This window comes from Heloderma suspectum, chromosome 3 (assembly GCF_057233095.1).
Source record: "Heloderma suspectum isolate Gila_16-S chromosome 3, 16-S_ref, whole genome shotgun sequence".
In the NCBI taxonomy this organism is placed as follows: domain Eukaryota; kingdom Metazoa; phylum Chordata; class Lepidosauria; order Squamata; family Helodermatidae; genus Heloderma; species Heloderma suspectum.
In genome coordinates, this window is record NC_139460.1 from 224,818,196 (window position 1) to 224,833,572 (window position 15,377).

A 15,377-nucleotide genomic window follows, 5' to 3' on the forward strand; every position below is an offset into this window, starting at 1 on the left:
TTTATATGTATACATGCATATTTGGAAATAATAATTATTATTTAAATAAAAATACTGTACAGTCACCATGCTTTGGAAGACCACGACCAGGTGACGAGGTGCCTGCATGTTGTCAGCTGTCCAGGTGTTAACTATGGATGGGCAACAATTCTTGTGGTTCTTGATGTTTAAACTGGAATTGGACAGGACAGCCCTTCAAATGGAGGATGGTTGTCTGGCAGCCCTTCAAATAGATGACTGTCCTTTGTAAAAAAGGGCCACCCGGGCAGGTACTAAGGCCTAGACTACACAAGCAACAGAATTAGCTAATTAAGTGGTGGCTTCCAGAAGGAGTAGAATGGATGGCACCAGGCTGAAGTCTGTACCAGTCTGTAGTGGTACAGTCTGCTCTACCATCTCAGGATTCTGCCACTTTATTCTGCTGTGTGTGTAGACCAGGCCTAAATTGTGAGCCAATGAACATATGTAGGGACTGATAACCTTACACCCTTGGGCAGAAACTCTTGAATAAAAGTAAAAGTTGAGGCTACAGCAGAAGCTCTGTGGTTTTAATATTTTGTAAACCGCCCAGAGAGCTCTGGCTACTGGGCAGTACAGAAATGTAGTAACAGTAACAACAATAACTATCTGCCTTTTGTGGTATTCATTTTATGTACAAGGCATGTGGGAAGAAAGGGTATGGCATTTTATATATATTATAATAACCAGGAATTCAGTCTGCTCCTGTGAAGTCAACTGGCTAGCAAGAAGAATTTGGTCTATTTAAAAAGAATATAACAAACAGAGAATTTGCAGGTGAGGTGGGAATAACAAGAGTACAAGTAATAAAAAGACACTGACTATACAGTATACAGATTGCTCAGACCAAGCCTATTGTATGTGTGTGTAAGTTCTATTTAGAAGCTATGATGAATGTGTGTAGGGCAGCCTTCTGCAACCTGGTACCCTCCAGATGTTTTGGATCAACTCCCATCAGCTCCAGCCAGCATGGCCAGTGGTCAGGAACACTGGGAGTTATAGTCAAGGATGTTACTTGGATGAAAATGGCCATTTTGCTGGTCCCATCATGTGTGGGCTGAATTTGCTTTCTTCTGTTGTAGCAACTGTTAAGGTCACAATCCTATGAGAACTTACTAATGAATATCCCATTGAAATCAGTGGGATGTCTGATAAACATGTATAGAATTGCACTGTAAGATAACCAAGTCAGAAGGCTTTACAGCAGCATTTCTTTTCACAGTTTGTACTTGACAGAAGATTCAGAGAGATAGCGAAGCATAGCTGAAACCAAAAGAACAGTCAACATCCCTTCTAAGGCTCTCTTCACACCTGAGTTTTTTAGCAGGATCATTCTACTTTAATCACTGGTTTTCACAGGAGCTTTAAACGATGATGCTGCTCTCCTGCTGCTAACTCACAACTTTTCTTTCCTCTCCCTGTGTTATCTGAGAACAGGGAAACCCTGGCATTTTCTGTGCTTGCGACTGAAACAGTAATTTCCCCCGTGAATTTCCCCTTTTGCACTTTGTCCCGCTTTGTGTGGGCGTGTGCTACGGGGTGTTGCTGATTAACATTGTCATGACAACAGATCGATGGCGGGGGGGGGCAGGTCACTGAACACGTTTCCAGTGACCGTTTCTGCCTCTCTCCCATTCCACTATGGGCTCCGAGATCCCCTTGAACACAGCAATCCTTTGTTGTTGTTGTTCAGTCATTCAGTGGTGTCCGACTCTTCGTGACCCCATGGACCATAGCACGCCAGGCCTTCCTGTCCTCCGCTCTCTCCTGGAGTGTGCTCAAGTCCATATTCATTGCATCAGTGATGCTATCTAGCCATCTCATCCTCTGCCGTCCCCTTCTCCTTTTGCCTTCCATCTTTCCCAGCATCAGTGACTTTTCCAGTGACTTTTCTCTTCGCATTTGGTGGCCAAAATATTTGAGCTTCAGCTTCAGTATCTATCCTTCCAATGAGCACTCAGGGTTGATTTCCTTTAGGATTGACTGATTTGACCTCCTTTGCAGTCCAGGGGACTGGTGAGAGTCTTCTCCAGCACCACAGTTCAAAAGCATCGATTCTTTGGCGCTCAGCCTTCCTTATAGTCCAGCTCTCACAGCCATACGTTGCTACTGGGAAAACCATAGCTTTGATTATACGAACCTTTGTCGGCAAGGTGATGTCTCTGCTTCTTACTATGCTGTCTAGGTTTGCCATAGCTTTCCTCCCAAGGAGCAAGCATCTTTTACTTTCATGGCTACAGTCACCGACTGCGGTGATCTTGCAGCCCAAAAAAATAAAATCTGTCACTGCTTCCATTTCTTCCCCTTCTATAAGCCAGGAAGTGATGGGGCCAGATGCCATGATCTTCGTTTTTTTAATGTTGAGTTTCAAACCAGCTTTTGCACTCTCCACTTTCACCCTCAACAAGAAGCTCTTGTGATCCTCTTCACTTTCTGCCATTAGGGTGGTATCGTCTGCGTATCTGAGGTTGTTGAGAATTCTCCCGGCAATCTTAATTCCGACCTGTGATTCATCCAACCCGGCATTTCTCATGATGTGCTCTGCATATAAATTAAATAAACAGGGTGACAATATACAGCCTTGTCGTACTCCTTTCCCAATTTGGAACCAATCGGTTGTTCCATGTCTGGTACTTACTGTTGCTTCTTGACCCTCGTACAGGTTTCTCAGGAGACAGGTAAGGTGGTCTGGTACTCCCATCTCTTGAAGAATTTGCCAGAGTTTGTTGCGATCCTCACAATCAAAGGCTTTAGTGTAGTCAATGAAGCAGAAATAGACATTTTTCTGGAATTCTCTTGCTTTCTCCATGATCCAGCGAATGTTGGAGATCTGATCTCTAGTTCCTCTGCCTCTTCGAAACCGAGCTTGTACTTCTGGTAGTTCTCGGTTCACTTACTGCTGAAGCCTAGCTTGTAGCATTTTGAGCATCACCTTCCTGGCATGTGAAATGAGCACAACTGTATGGTAGTTTGAACGCTCTTTGGCATTGCCCTTCTTTGGAATTGGAATGTAAACTGACCTTTTCCAGTCTTGTGGCCATTGTTGAGTGTTCCAAATTTGTTGGTATATTGAGTGCAGCACTTTAACAGCATCATCTTTTAGGATCTTAAATAGCTCAGCTGGAAGACTGTCATCTCCACTAGCTTTGTTGTTAGTAATGCTTCCTAAGGCCCACTTGACTTCACTCTCGAGGATGTCCGGCTCAAGTTCAGTGACCGCACTATCATGGCTATCAGGGACATTCAGATCTTTCCTGTATAGTTCTTCTGTGTATTCTTTCCACCTCTTCTTAATCTCATCTGCATCTGTTAGGTCCCTGCCTTCTTTGTCCTTTATCATGCCCGTCTTTGCACAAAACGTTCCCTTGAGATCTCCGATATTCTTGAAGAGATCTCTAGTCTTTCCCATTCTGTTGTTTTCTTCGATTTCTTTGCATTGTTCATTTCAGAAGGCCTTCTTGTCTCTCCTTGCTATTCTCTGGCACTCTGCATTCAGTTGGATCTATCTTCCCAAATCTCCCTTCCTTTTTGCTTCCCTTCTTTCCTCAGCTACTTGTAAAGCCTCATCAGACAGCCACTTGGCTTTCTTGCATTTCATTTTCTTTGGGATGGATTGAGTTGCTGCATCCTGAACAATGTTACGGACCTCCGTCCATAGTTCCTCAGGCACTCTGTCTATCAGGTCTAATCCCTGAAATCTATTCCTCACCTCCACATTCACAGGGGATATGATTTCGGTCATACCTGAATGGTTTAGTGGTTTCCCCTATGTTCTTCAATTTAAGCTGAAATTTTGCAACAAGAAGCTCATGATCTGAGCCACAGTCAGCTCCAGGTCTTGTTTTTACTGACTGTATAGAGCTTCTCCATCTTTGGCTGCAAAGGACATAATCAATCTGATTTCGATATTGACCATCTGGTGATGTCCATGTGTAGAGTCACCTCTTGTGCTCTTGGAAAAGAGTGTTTGCTATGATCAGTGTGTTCTCTTGGCAAAACTGTATTAGCCTTTGTCCTGCTTCATTGTGTACACCAAGGCCATGCTTGCCTGTTATCCCAGTGATTTCTTGACTTCCTACTTTGGCATTCCAATCCCCTATGATGAAAAGGACATCTTTTTTGGTGTTAGTTCTAGAAGGTGTTGTAGGTCTTCATAGAACCGATCAACCTCAGCTTCTTCGGCCTCAGTGGTTGGGGCATAGACTTGAATTACCGTGATGTTGAATGGTTTGCCTTGGATTCGTACTGAGATCATTTTATCGTTTTTGAGATTGTAACCCAGTACTGCTTTTCCCACCCTTTTGTTGACTATGAGTGCTACTCCGTTTCTTCTAAGGGATTCTTGCCCACAGTAGTAGATATAATGGTCACCTGAATTAAATTCTCTCCTTGCTATTCTCTGGAAATCTGCATTCAGTTGGGTATATTTTCCCCTTTCTCCCTTGCTTTTTGCTTCCCTTCTTTCCTCAGCTACTTGTAAAGCCTCCTCATACAGCCACTTTGCTTTCTTGCATTTCTTTTTCTTTGGGATGGATTGAGTTGCTGCCTCCTGAACAATGTTACGGACCTCCATCATAGTTCCTCAGGCACTGTGTCTATCAGGTCTAATCCCTTAAATCTATTCCTCACCTCCACTGTATATTCATAAGGGATATGATTTAGGTCATACCTGAATGGTTTAGTGTTTTTCCCTACATTCTTCAATTTCAGCTGAAATTTTGCAATAAGAAGCTCATGATCTGAGCCACAGTCAGCTCCAGGTCTTGTTGACTGTATAGAGCTTATCCATCTTTGGCTGCAAAGGACATAATCAATCTGATTTCGATATTGACCATCTGGTGATGTCCATGTGTAGAGTCGCCTCTTGTGCTGTTGGAAAAGAGTGTTTGCTATGATCAGCGTGTTCTCTTGGCAAAACCCGATTAGCCTTTGTCCTGCTTCATTTTGTACACCAAGGCCATGCTTGCCTGTTATCCCAGTGATTTCTTGACTTCCTACTTTAGCATTCCAATCCCCTATGATGAAGAGGTCATCTTTTTTTGGTGTTAGTTCTAGAAGGTGTTGTGGGTCTTCATAGAACCGATCAACCTCAGCTTCTTTGGCATCAGTGGTTGGGGCATAGACTTGAATTACTGTGATGCTGAATGGTTTGCCTTGGATTCGTACTGAGATCATTCTATCGTTTTATGAAATTGTATCCCAGTACTGCTTTTCCCACCCTTTTATTGACTATGAGTGCTACTCCATTTCTTCTAAGGGATTCTTGCCCACAGTAGTAGATATGATGGTCAACTGAATTAAATTCGCCCATGCTTGTCCATTTTAGTTCGCTGATTCCCATGATGTCAATGTTCAATCTTGCCATCTCATGTTTGACCACCTCCAGCTTACCTTGATTCATTGATCTGACATTCCAGGTTCCTAAACAATATTGTTCTTTACAGCATCGGATTTTCTTTCACCACCAGACACATCCACAGCTGAGTGTCCTTTCGGCTTTGGCCCAGCCGCTTCACTCTTTCTGGCACTACTTGGAAATTTCCTCTGCTCTTCCCCAGTAGTATATTGGACACCTTCCGACCTGAGGGGCTCATCTTCCGGCGTCATCTCTTTTAGCCTTGTGATACGTTCCATGGGGTTTTCTTGGCAAGAATACTGGAGTGGGTTGCCATTTCCTTCTCCAGTGGACCACATTTTGTCAGAACTCTCCACCATGACCTGTCCGTTTCGGGTGGCCCCGCACGGCATAGCTTATGGCTTCACTGAGTTATGCAAGCCCCTTCACCACAAGAAGGCAGTGATCCATGAAGGGGTCAGCAATGCTTACTTCTGAGTAAACTCATTGGCTGTAAGGCTTTCCTTTCCTGTGAGTAAGTGCCATTGAAATCTGTGTGGCTTGCTTCCGAGTAGGCATGCATAGGAGTGCATTGTAAGTCTACTTAGAGTAGCAGTCTTAAGATCTCTCATCCCCTTCAATGCATTTACTTTGAACCTCCCCCTCCCATTGTCTTCACGGACTGCTTCTTCTCCCTTTTGCTCACCAGAATGATGGGGTTATTTTCCTCCCAGGGTGGATGGGGAATTCTCCCTTCTCAGCCACACAGGAGAAAGGCTTGACAGTTAGGATTTCAATGGGTATTAAAATGGGTGTCTTTTCTCCTCCCCTGAATAAATTCATCATGCAGAGCTTGGAATTGTCATTTTTAATGGTTTCTTTTTTGTGTGTGGAGTTGTTTTAGATAAAGCAGTAATGCTGGGGTGGTTTTCCATAGTACTCCCTCCCACCTAGCCAGCCACTATCTCTTCTCCTAGCCCACCTTGCAGGGTCGTTGGGAAGCCAGAATAAGTGGGGAGACCAACAACAGGATGGGGGGCAGGAGGCAGCCACTATCTCTTCTCCTAGCATACCTTATAGGGTTGTTGGGTAGCCAGAATAAGTGGGGGGGGGGAAGCAGCAACAGTGCATGGGGGGGGCAAGCCAGGTCTAATGAAGAAGGTTCCGTTGTGAAGCGGTCACCAGGGGCAGGAGGGGGCTGCTAGGGATGGCTTGGTGTATTGATTGGTGCATAAAGTCCATTCGTAGATTTCTTACTTCTGTAGTTGGGAACCTGGAAATTGGTATACCCTTCAAACTCAGTAGTGCAAGCAATATACTGCATTTTATTCCATCACACACTGACATATTTAGCACATAAGGACTAGCAGCACCAGCAACCTCGGGGTAAGCCACTGAGAAGACTCTCTCTCCCTCGGAAGAAGGAGGAGACCAGTTCCCATAGCCCCCTATCAGGTCACTAGAAGTGCTTCCAACTTCCCTCCTGCTGTGGAGGAGTGGAGGGATGGGGCAGAGCCATCAATCATGTTACAGGAACCAATGATCAGGGGAGGGGAGGGGGGATGGAGTCAGCAGCCCCTTGCTGTCCTGACTGTTCCATGCAGCTCCACCCACCTATGAAAAGATACAATGCGGAGGGATGCGCTATGAGAGATGCCTGTATACAGGGCCAGTGTAAATCCTAGAAAGGATCTGGAATTAAAAGGGCCGGTTTTGTAGTGGGATAAAATGCCAGGTGTGAAGACAGCCTAATTCTAATGCTTACTATTCCTTCACATGTTCTCAGCCCTTCTACGGGGCTTAATTCTATAACAAGAGCGCCACATTCCTGGAGAGCAGGAACCATTTCTTATTGAAGGCTGTTTACTTCCTAGACAGCACCTAAGGCAGGAGTGGGGAATCTGTGATCCTTCTGATGCCGTTGGACTCCAACTTCCATCAGTCCCAGCCAGCATGACCAAAAGTCAGGGATTATGGGAGTTGTAGCCCAAAAACATCTGGAAAACCACAGGCTCCCGATCCCTGATCCAGGATGGGATTTAAGATGGGTCTCTTTTATTCTGCAAGCGTTTTGTTGATCAAAACCTCTTAAAAAAAAAAAAAAAGCCCCCTTTTGCAGTGTTCTCTTTATTGCAGGATAGAATTTCTTAGTACAATCTTCAATTTAATGAGGAGAATTCAGGAGTGCTTATATGGTGATAATGGTGCCTTTATGTATAATACTATCCATCCCATCCTTTTCAATTAATAGAAAGCTGATAGCCTTTAGAATCCATATGCCTTCCAAAATACATGCAATACCTCTTCCCTGCTTAAGACTCCATCTAGTGGTGCTTAAAAAAATTAAGTCACAGAAAGGATAAAAGAAACTTGAAAGTAATTGTGTACATGAACATGATGTTATCATTATCCACTGGGTCAGTGGCTCTCTCTACCATGAAGGAGAAGCGTTCCACCACTATGAATGCTGTACATTATATCAAATATCCATGGCAACATTCTAAATAGAATGCCATAAAATTGTGCCATTACCCAATCTTGTGCTGCATTTTGGACTGATTACATAAATATGTTTGTTTTCAATCCATCAGCGTGCGATGGAACTATATGTCTTGGCACTGTAGGTCAAATTACAATAGAAATAGCTGGTAACAGAGGAAGTACTTATCAAAAGAGATGTTCCCACTGAAAGGCAATAGTAGTTGTCAGAACATAGCATAATCTAAGAGTTCTCATACTTGGAGTGGGCCTTATGATGAAGGGGAGTGTTAGGCTCCTGGAGTGGGAGGACACAACATTCTCATGGGAAGAGGATTCTGCACCAGTCAGAGACAAAGACACTTTCGTCCTACTAGCAAAGGTTTAGCAGTAGTCACAGCCATCCAAACTGTAGGCTGGTCACTTACACATCACCAAAATAAAGGAAATTCTTCACCAAAAAGGAAGACAAAAAAAAAAGACACCAATTAGCATAACATTTGCTTATGCAAATGTACATGTATAGGTAAAATTTAGAAATAATACCTATTATTTAAATAGAAATACAATGTATCTCACCATAGTGGAGAACACGGACTAGGTGACCTGTGTCTGTGTGTCTGCTCAGGCTGTTGTCCAGGCCCTGTTGATTGTGCAGCTTCAAGGCCCCTGCTGCTCTTCCTCCTGATGGTTCTTCATCTTTAAGCTGGACTTGGAACTGGACAGCCTTTCAAATAGAGGACTGTGCTCTGCAAAGTAGGACACACAGCCATTCTAACTTCAAGGTCTTTGCTCTCCCTCCTTATCTTCCTTTGACTTTAAACCAGAGTTGGACTGGATACCTCTTCAAATAGAGGACACCTTCAAATAGAGGACAGCCCTCTGCCAACTCTCCAAAATTAAGGACTGTCCTCTGTAAAGCGGGACCCCAATGGCGGGGGATGCTGCCCCCAGTGGATTCCAGGGGGCAGAAATTCCAGGGGGCCTAAGGATGCGGACAAGGTGCTTGGCCAAGTCCGATCGACCACTTGTGTGCTTGACCCTTGCCCTTCATGGCTTATTAAATCAAACAAGGAGGGGTTGTCTGGCTGGGTCCAGGAGGTTGTAAATTCCTCCTTGAGAGAGGGAGTGGTGCCTGCCACTTTAAAAGAGGCAGTAATTAGACCACTCCTGAAAAAGCCTAACCTGGACCCAGAGGATGTTAACAATTATAGGCCAGTGGCCAACATCACCTTCCTGGGCAAAGTGCTTGAGCGGGTGGTTGTAGGACAGCTCCAGGCACTGTTGAATGAAACGGATTATCTAGATCCATTTCAATCGGGCTTCAGGCCTGGTTTTGGAATGGAAACTGCCTTGGTCGCCCTGTGGGATGACCTCTGCCGGGAGAGGGACAGGGGGAATGAGACCCTGTTGATTCTCCTGGACCTCTCAGCGGCTTTCGATACCATCGACCATGGTATCCTTCTGGATAGGTTGTCTGGGTTGGGAGTTGGAGGCACTGCACTACAGTGGTTCCGCTCCTACTTGGATGGCCGATTCCAGAAGGTGGTGTTGGGGGATTATTGCTCTGTGCCATGGCAATTGTGCCATGGGGTTCCACAGGGCTCTATTTTATCCCCCATGCTGTTTAACATCTACATGAAACCGCTGGGGGAGGTTATCCGGAGGTGTGGGCTGAGGTGCCATCAATATGCGGATGACACCCAGCTCTACCTCTCTTTCTCATCAAAACCAGGTGAGGCAGTGGCTGTTCTGAACCAGTGCCTGGGCACAGTAATGGACTGGATGAGGGCTAATAAACTGAAACTCAATCCAGACAAGACGGAGGTACTGTTAGTGGGTGGTTCGTCTGCCCGGCTAGGTGATATTCAACCTGTTCTGGAGGGGGTTGCGCTCCCCCTAAAGGATCAGGTTCGTAGTTTGGGGGTGCTCTTGGATCCAGAACTGTCACTTGAGGCACAGGTGAACTCAGTGGCACGGAGCACTTTTTATCAGCTTAGGCTGGTATACCAACTACGCCCTTATCTGGACAGAGATAGCCTAGCTACAGTTATCCATGCTCTGATAACTTCTCGTCTGGATTACTGCAATGCGTTATACGTGGGGCTGCCTTTGAAAACGGTCCGGAAACTTCAGCTGGTCCAAAATAGGGCAGCAAGATTGTTAACAGGGACTGGCCTGCGAGCTCATATTACACCAGTACTTTTCCAGCTGCACTGGCTGCCAGTCCATTTCCGGGCCCGATTCAAAGTGCTGGTGTTAACATTTAAAGCCCTTAACGGCTTGGGGCCAGGTTACCTGAAGGATCGCCTCCTCCCATATCTGCCTGCCCGGACCTTAAGATCATCATCAGCGGCCCTTCTCCGTGAGCCCCTGCCAAAGGAAGTGAGGCGGGTGGCTACTAGGAGGAGGGCTTTTTCTGTTGTGGCACCCCGGCTCTGGAATGAGCTCCCTAGTGAGGTTCGCCTGGCGTCTACATTGTACTCCTTTTGGCGCCAGGTGAAGACCTTTTTATTTTCACAGGTATTTTAGCATTTTAGCTTTCTAAATTTTTAGCTTTGCTGTTTTAAATCTGTATTTTAAACTCCTGTACTGCTGCTAGGTTTTATTGTGGTTGTATTGTTATATTGTGGTTTTAATGTTCTATATATTTTAAATTGTTTTATTGTGTGTTGTTTGGTTTTAATTTTTGTGAACCGCCCAGAGAGCTTCGGCTATTGGGCAGTATAGAAATAAAGGAAGGAAGGAAGGAAGGAAGGAAGGAAGGAAAGAAAATTGGCCCCTGGACCCAAGGAAGTTGTCCACTCCTGTCCTGCATGACACTTGCAACTACTCCATCCAGTGCTTGGAGTAGAGAGCAATGTTGTCTCTAAGAGCCAAACCTACATGTGATGCTAAATGCATAATTTCAAGTTCTTTGTTGACTTAACTCAAAATAGCAAGTGTGTGTGTGTGTGTGTGTGTGTGTGTGTGGAGGTGGGTGATCAGGACTGGGTCTGTGGTAACAGGGTAAGAGTTTTTAAGCTTTTCTTCCCCTTCCATGGTCTAAACAAAATTCCCACCTCCCTGAGGCGGTTTTAGCCCCCTTGAGTGGGAAACTCACACTGGCCCCATGGAAGCTTCCCTCCTGGGTCTCCTGCACTCCTACCACCCTGCCACCGAAAAAGGGGGGGGGGTTAGTTTGCCACCAAAATTCAGCAGCGAACCTCTACAGAGACGTCAAATGGATAAATTTAGGTTGAAAACAAACAAACCTTATCCATTTTAATTCTTTCTAGCCACTACAGAGGCTCAGAATGGACTAATTTCGTGTATTTCCAAGCTAATTATTTTCTGTTTTAAGCCTCCATAGTGGTTTGCTGCCACATTTCAGTGATGAACTATGACCTTTACAGTAAAAAAAGGGGAAAAAAAGTGTGGCCAGGGGCAATGCCCACAGACTGCATGTTCCCAACCCCTGCTTTAGGCTTCCTGGATCTGCATTGTTTTTCACTAGAACCCCAAGGTTCACCAACTTGGAGTAAGGTGAAAAATAGTGGCATAAGAAGGTAGGGATGTCAGAGAATTCCACCACGGACCTCAGTGAGGCCGAATGCCAGTGCATTTGGCCCCCCGAAATCCATGGTGGAACCGCCTGCCACCCCTCGCCCCCCCCCGCGGATCCCCCCTGGGGCGAGACTTACCTGGGGCAGATGTTCTAGACAGCGGTGGCTCCAGCAGCGGCTTCGGTGGTGGCGGCTGGTCTTCCGACCGGCTGCCACCACCATTTGCAGTCTGGTCTTTTTTTTTTTTTTTTACATAGACGTGATAGGCTACATAAAGACTTACGTAGCCTATCACGTCTGGGTTAAAACAAAAACCAAAAAAAACGCGTACGCAAATGGCAGCGGCTACGGCGGCCGCCATTTGCGTTCCTTATTTTTCGCCGTCTTAGTCTAGGTAAATATTTACGTAGGCTAAAACGGCGAATCAAAAGGGAATGTAAATAGCGCCCACTACGCTATTTGCGTTCCCCTTTATTTTCACTGTAATAGTCTAGGTAAATATTTACGTAGACTAAGACGGCGAAAAATAAGGAACGCAAATGGCGGCCGCCGTAGCCGCTGCCATTTGCGTACGCGTTTTTTTTGGGTTTTGTTTTAACCCAGACGTGATAGGCTACGTAAGTCTTTACATAGCCTATCACGGTTGAATACAGGGACACAAACGGCGGCGGCTACGGCAGCCACCATTTGCGTCCCTACTACCCAGCGGCCGGATGTCCAGCTGCTGGCGGAGTGGGCCAGCAGCTCCGCAGAATCCCTGCAGAACGGAGCTGGCCGGGCAGGACTCTGGGGGAGGGACGGAGTGCCTCCCCCCTGTCGAGGATTCTGGAGGGAGGGATGGAGCACCTCCCCCCCCCACCGCGAAGCAGATCCGTGAAACGGTAAGTAACTTTCATACATCCCTATAAGAAGGCAGACATAGAATTGAGGAACTGGGTGCCTCTGAATACATACTCAGCTCAGGAATTTGTTTTCAGGACCAGAATGGGACTTCACACACAAATCTACAGGTATTTCCTAGGGATGTACGAAAGTGACTTACCTTTCCGCGGACTATGTTGATGGTGGGGGGGAGGCGTTCCGTCCCTCCCCCCGGAATCCTGGCCGCGGGGGGAGGTGCTCCGTTCCTCCCTCCCGGAATCCTGGCCAGCCGGCTGTGCTCCGCAGCGATTCTGCAGAGCCGCCAGCCGGCTCCGCCAGCAGCCGGACATCCGGCTGCTGGCTAGCAGGGACGCAAATGGCGGCAGCCGTAGCCACCGCTGTTTGCGTCCCTGCAGTCAGCCGTGATAGGCTATGTAAACGTTTACGTAGCCTATCACGGCTGATTAAAAAAAACAAAACATGCGCGTACACAAATGTTTACGTAGACTAAGACGTGCCAAAATAAGGAACGCAAATGTACGCGCGTTTTTTGGGTTTTTTTAAGTCAGCCGTGATAGGCTACGTAAAGATTTACGTAGCCTATCACTTTTTTTTTTTTTTTTTTAACCTGGAAATGGCGGTGGTGGCAGCCGGTCAGAAGACCGGCTGCCGGAGCCGCCACCGCCGAACCACCGCCAGAGCCACCGCCGCCAGGAAGATCCGCCCAAGGTAAGTCTCATCCCGGGGTGGTGGCGGGCCATTCCGCCACCGATTTCGGGGAGCTGAATGCACTGGCATTCGGCCTCCCCGAGATCCGTGGCAGAACTTTCGTACATCCATAGTATTTCCTGCATAACCCCTCCCCCACACACACACGTTTTCTTGATTTCAGCAGCCTAATTTAGAGAAGGGAGGAGATGTTTTGTTGTCATTATTGCTAAACAACAGGTGTCAGAAACCCTTGCACCCCCCCCGAGATCTAGCATTTCAGCCTGATCTACCCTCTGCCCACTCCTGAGATAAACCTCCGCCCCATGCACAGTAGTCCCGATCTTGATCAGTTCCATTCCCAGCCCAATTTAGAGTCTAGAGAGATACAGAGCTTGCAGTTACATGTTTAGCATCATGTGTTGTTTGGTTCCAAGTGCAGCACTTTTCTGCACAGGAGTTAATGGCAATTTATAGAGGAGAAAATAAAAGGGCAAACATGTGTAGGTATGAGGTGGGAGCTAAATCTGCTCACTGCCCCTGGTGACAGCCAGTGATCTTTGGCATTAAGAATCAAGCCTCCTTCTGACTCCACTGTCCAATCCTATGTTCCTTTGAGGCGGGGAGAGATCATGGTAGAATGTGACAGAATATTCTGAACGGGTTTATACAGAGATAATATTTATATAGGACCATCAATATACAGGTAGAATTACAGAGTGACATAAAAGAGGCAAGTCCCTTTAGATAAGGCCTGGCCAAGTTGTGACCTACCAAACCTAACACAGCCATGTATTGGGTTCTGCCAAGTGCTTGATGCCACCCCAGGCAGGCAGCTAAACCAGAAGATTTATCAAACCCCAGGCAGGCCATCATATATGCCTGGTGGGTTGCATTCAGTTTGGTGGATCACACAACTTGGGTAGGCCTGCTTTAGGAAAAAATGCTGACTATAAAATACCAAACATTCACTTGTTGTCATCTGGAGTGCTGGGAAGAATGTATACAAAATGGGTGTACTGTCTTTTATTGGATCACCTTCTGCTGATGAAGAAATATGCAGCCTGAACAGAGCAATCCTAATGGGGTAGGAGAGGGAGAATCCATGTCTGAGGAACCGCCAAATCCAAAGCACTTCCAGGCTCGGGCCAACAGGGTGGAAGGGGGGTGGGTAGCTTTTGATCTTTTTTTCCCCTTTCCCATGCCACCAGTTGCTCTCCTTTTTTATTTTCCCTCCCATTGCTTACAGTGGGAGAGAAAGTAAGAATACTAGCTCAGTGCCAGCTCCAGGTTTTTGAGGGGCCTTGGACACAAAAATTTCAATGGGCCCCGTCTCTCAGTGAGTCTACCTTCTTCTCATGGCCATTATCACCAGCTGCTATTGCTCCTCATCCTCTTTCTCATCATTACTACCATTTCCTTGGTTGGCAGTCAGTCAGCCAATAAGCACATAGTCAGTTGTGTCTCCTGCTTGTCTTTCTCACCACCACTATTGTCTGGGGCACAAGAGAAGGAGCAACTCCAGGGATCGCTTGTCAGTGGGACCCTGCTGGAGTGTGGGCCCTTGGCAAGTGCCTGAGCATGCCTACTCTTGACACCGGCCCTGCACTAGCTCCAGGGCTGGCATACTTTCTCCCGCCCATCCTGTTTTTGGAGGGATGTCCAGGTGGATCCAAAGCCACCCCCCAATCCACCCCTGACATGCTCCAGAATACTTTCTTTGGTCTGTTAGCACTGACGGCAGGGGGAGCCATGGAGTCAGAGGTTTCTGCCAATGCACCAAGCAGGCATCAAAGGGGGGACCTCCCTCTACTGACAGAAAGGGAGGTCTGCTGTATCCTATGGGACACCTCCCAGGGACCATAGGATTGCAACTTTAAAGTTCCTTGACCCTGTTCATCAGAAAAGGTAAATGATTTCCAGCTACAGAGAATATAAAGCTGATTATTCATGCCAATACTTAATCTTTTTTTATCTCTCATTAAATGCATCTGCAAAATAGAGTAGTAATATAAAAATTCACCCTCAACAAAACAAAGAGGATATAAGTCATAAATCGTTAAAACATACATTATGTGTTGCAATAAAAATAGACCTTTATATGGTGATAATGTAACACCCAGTACCTGTGACTCATTTCTAAATATAGATCCATTTTCATTAGGGGAGGGAAGGCAGGGAATTTGAACCAAGCACTGGCATGTTTTGCTAGCCTTTAAATTTTTAAATCTAAGATTTCAGTGCTCACTCCTCTCCTGTGGCAACTGACACCCTGTCTTTCCATGCTGCATGGGGTAACATTCCTTATTTCCATGCACGCAACATAGGGTATTTTTAGGCACACATTACAGTTCCCTAGAAGGGAATCAAAACCACAACATCATATCTCACTCCATAGGTATCATTTCTAACCACTGCCATTCAGGTGACAC

At 46.2% G+C, this 15,377-nt stretch overlaps 1 long non-coding RNA gene across 1 annotated transcript in view; it reads right to left on the reverse strand.

Moving 5' to 3' along the window:
- LOC146350823 (uncharacterized) overlaps window positions 1-15,377 on the reverse strand; it is a 54,769-nt gene that overhangs the window by 22,013 nt on the left and 17,379 nt on the right. The window contains exon 2 of the long non-coding RNA XR_014789414.1: window positions 8,411-8,580. This is a non-coding gene — a long non-coding RNA (uncharacterized LOC146350823). The remainder of the gene's footprint in view (window positions 1-8,410; window positions 8,581-15,377) is intronic.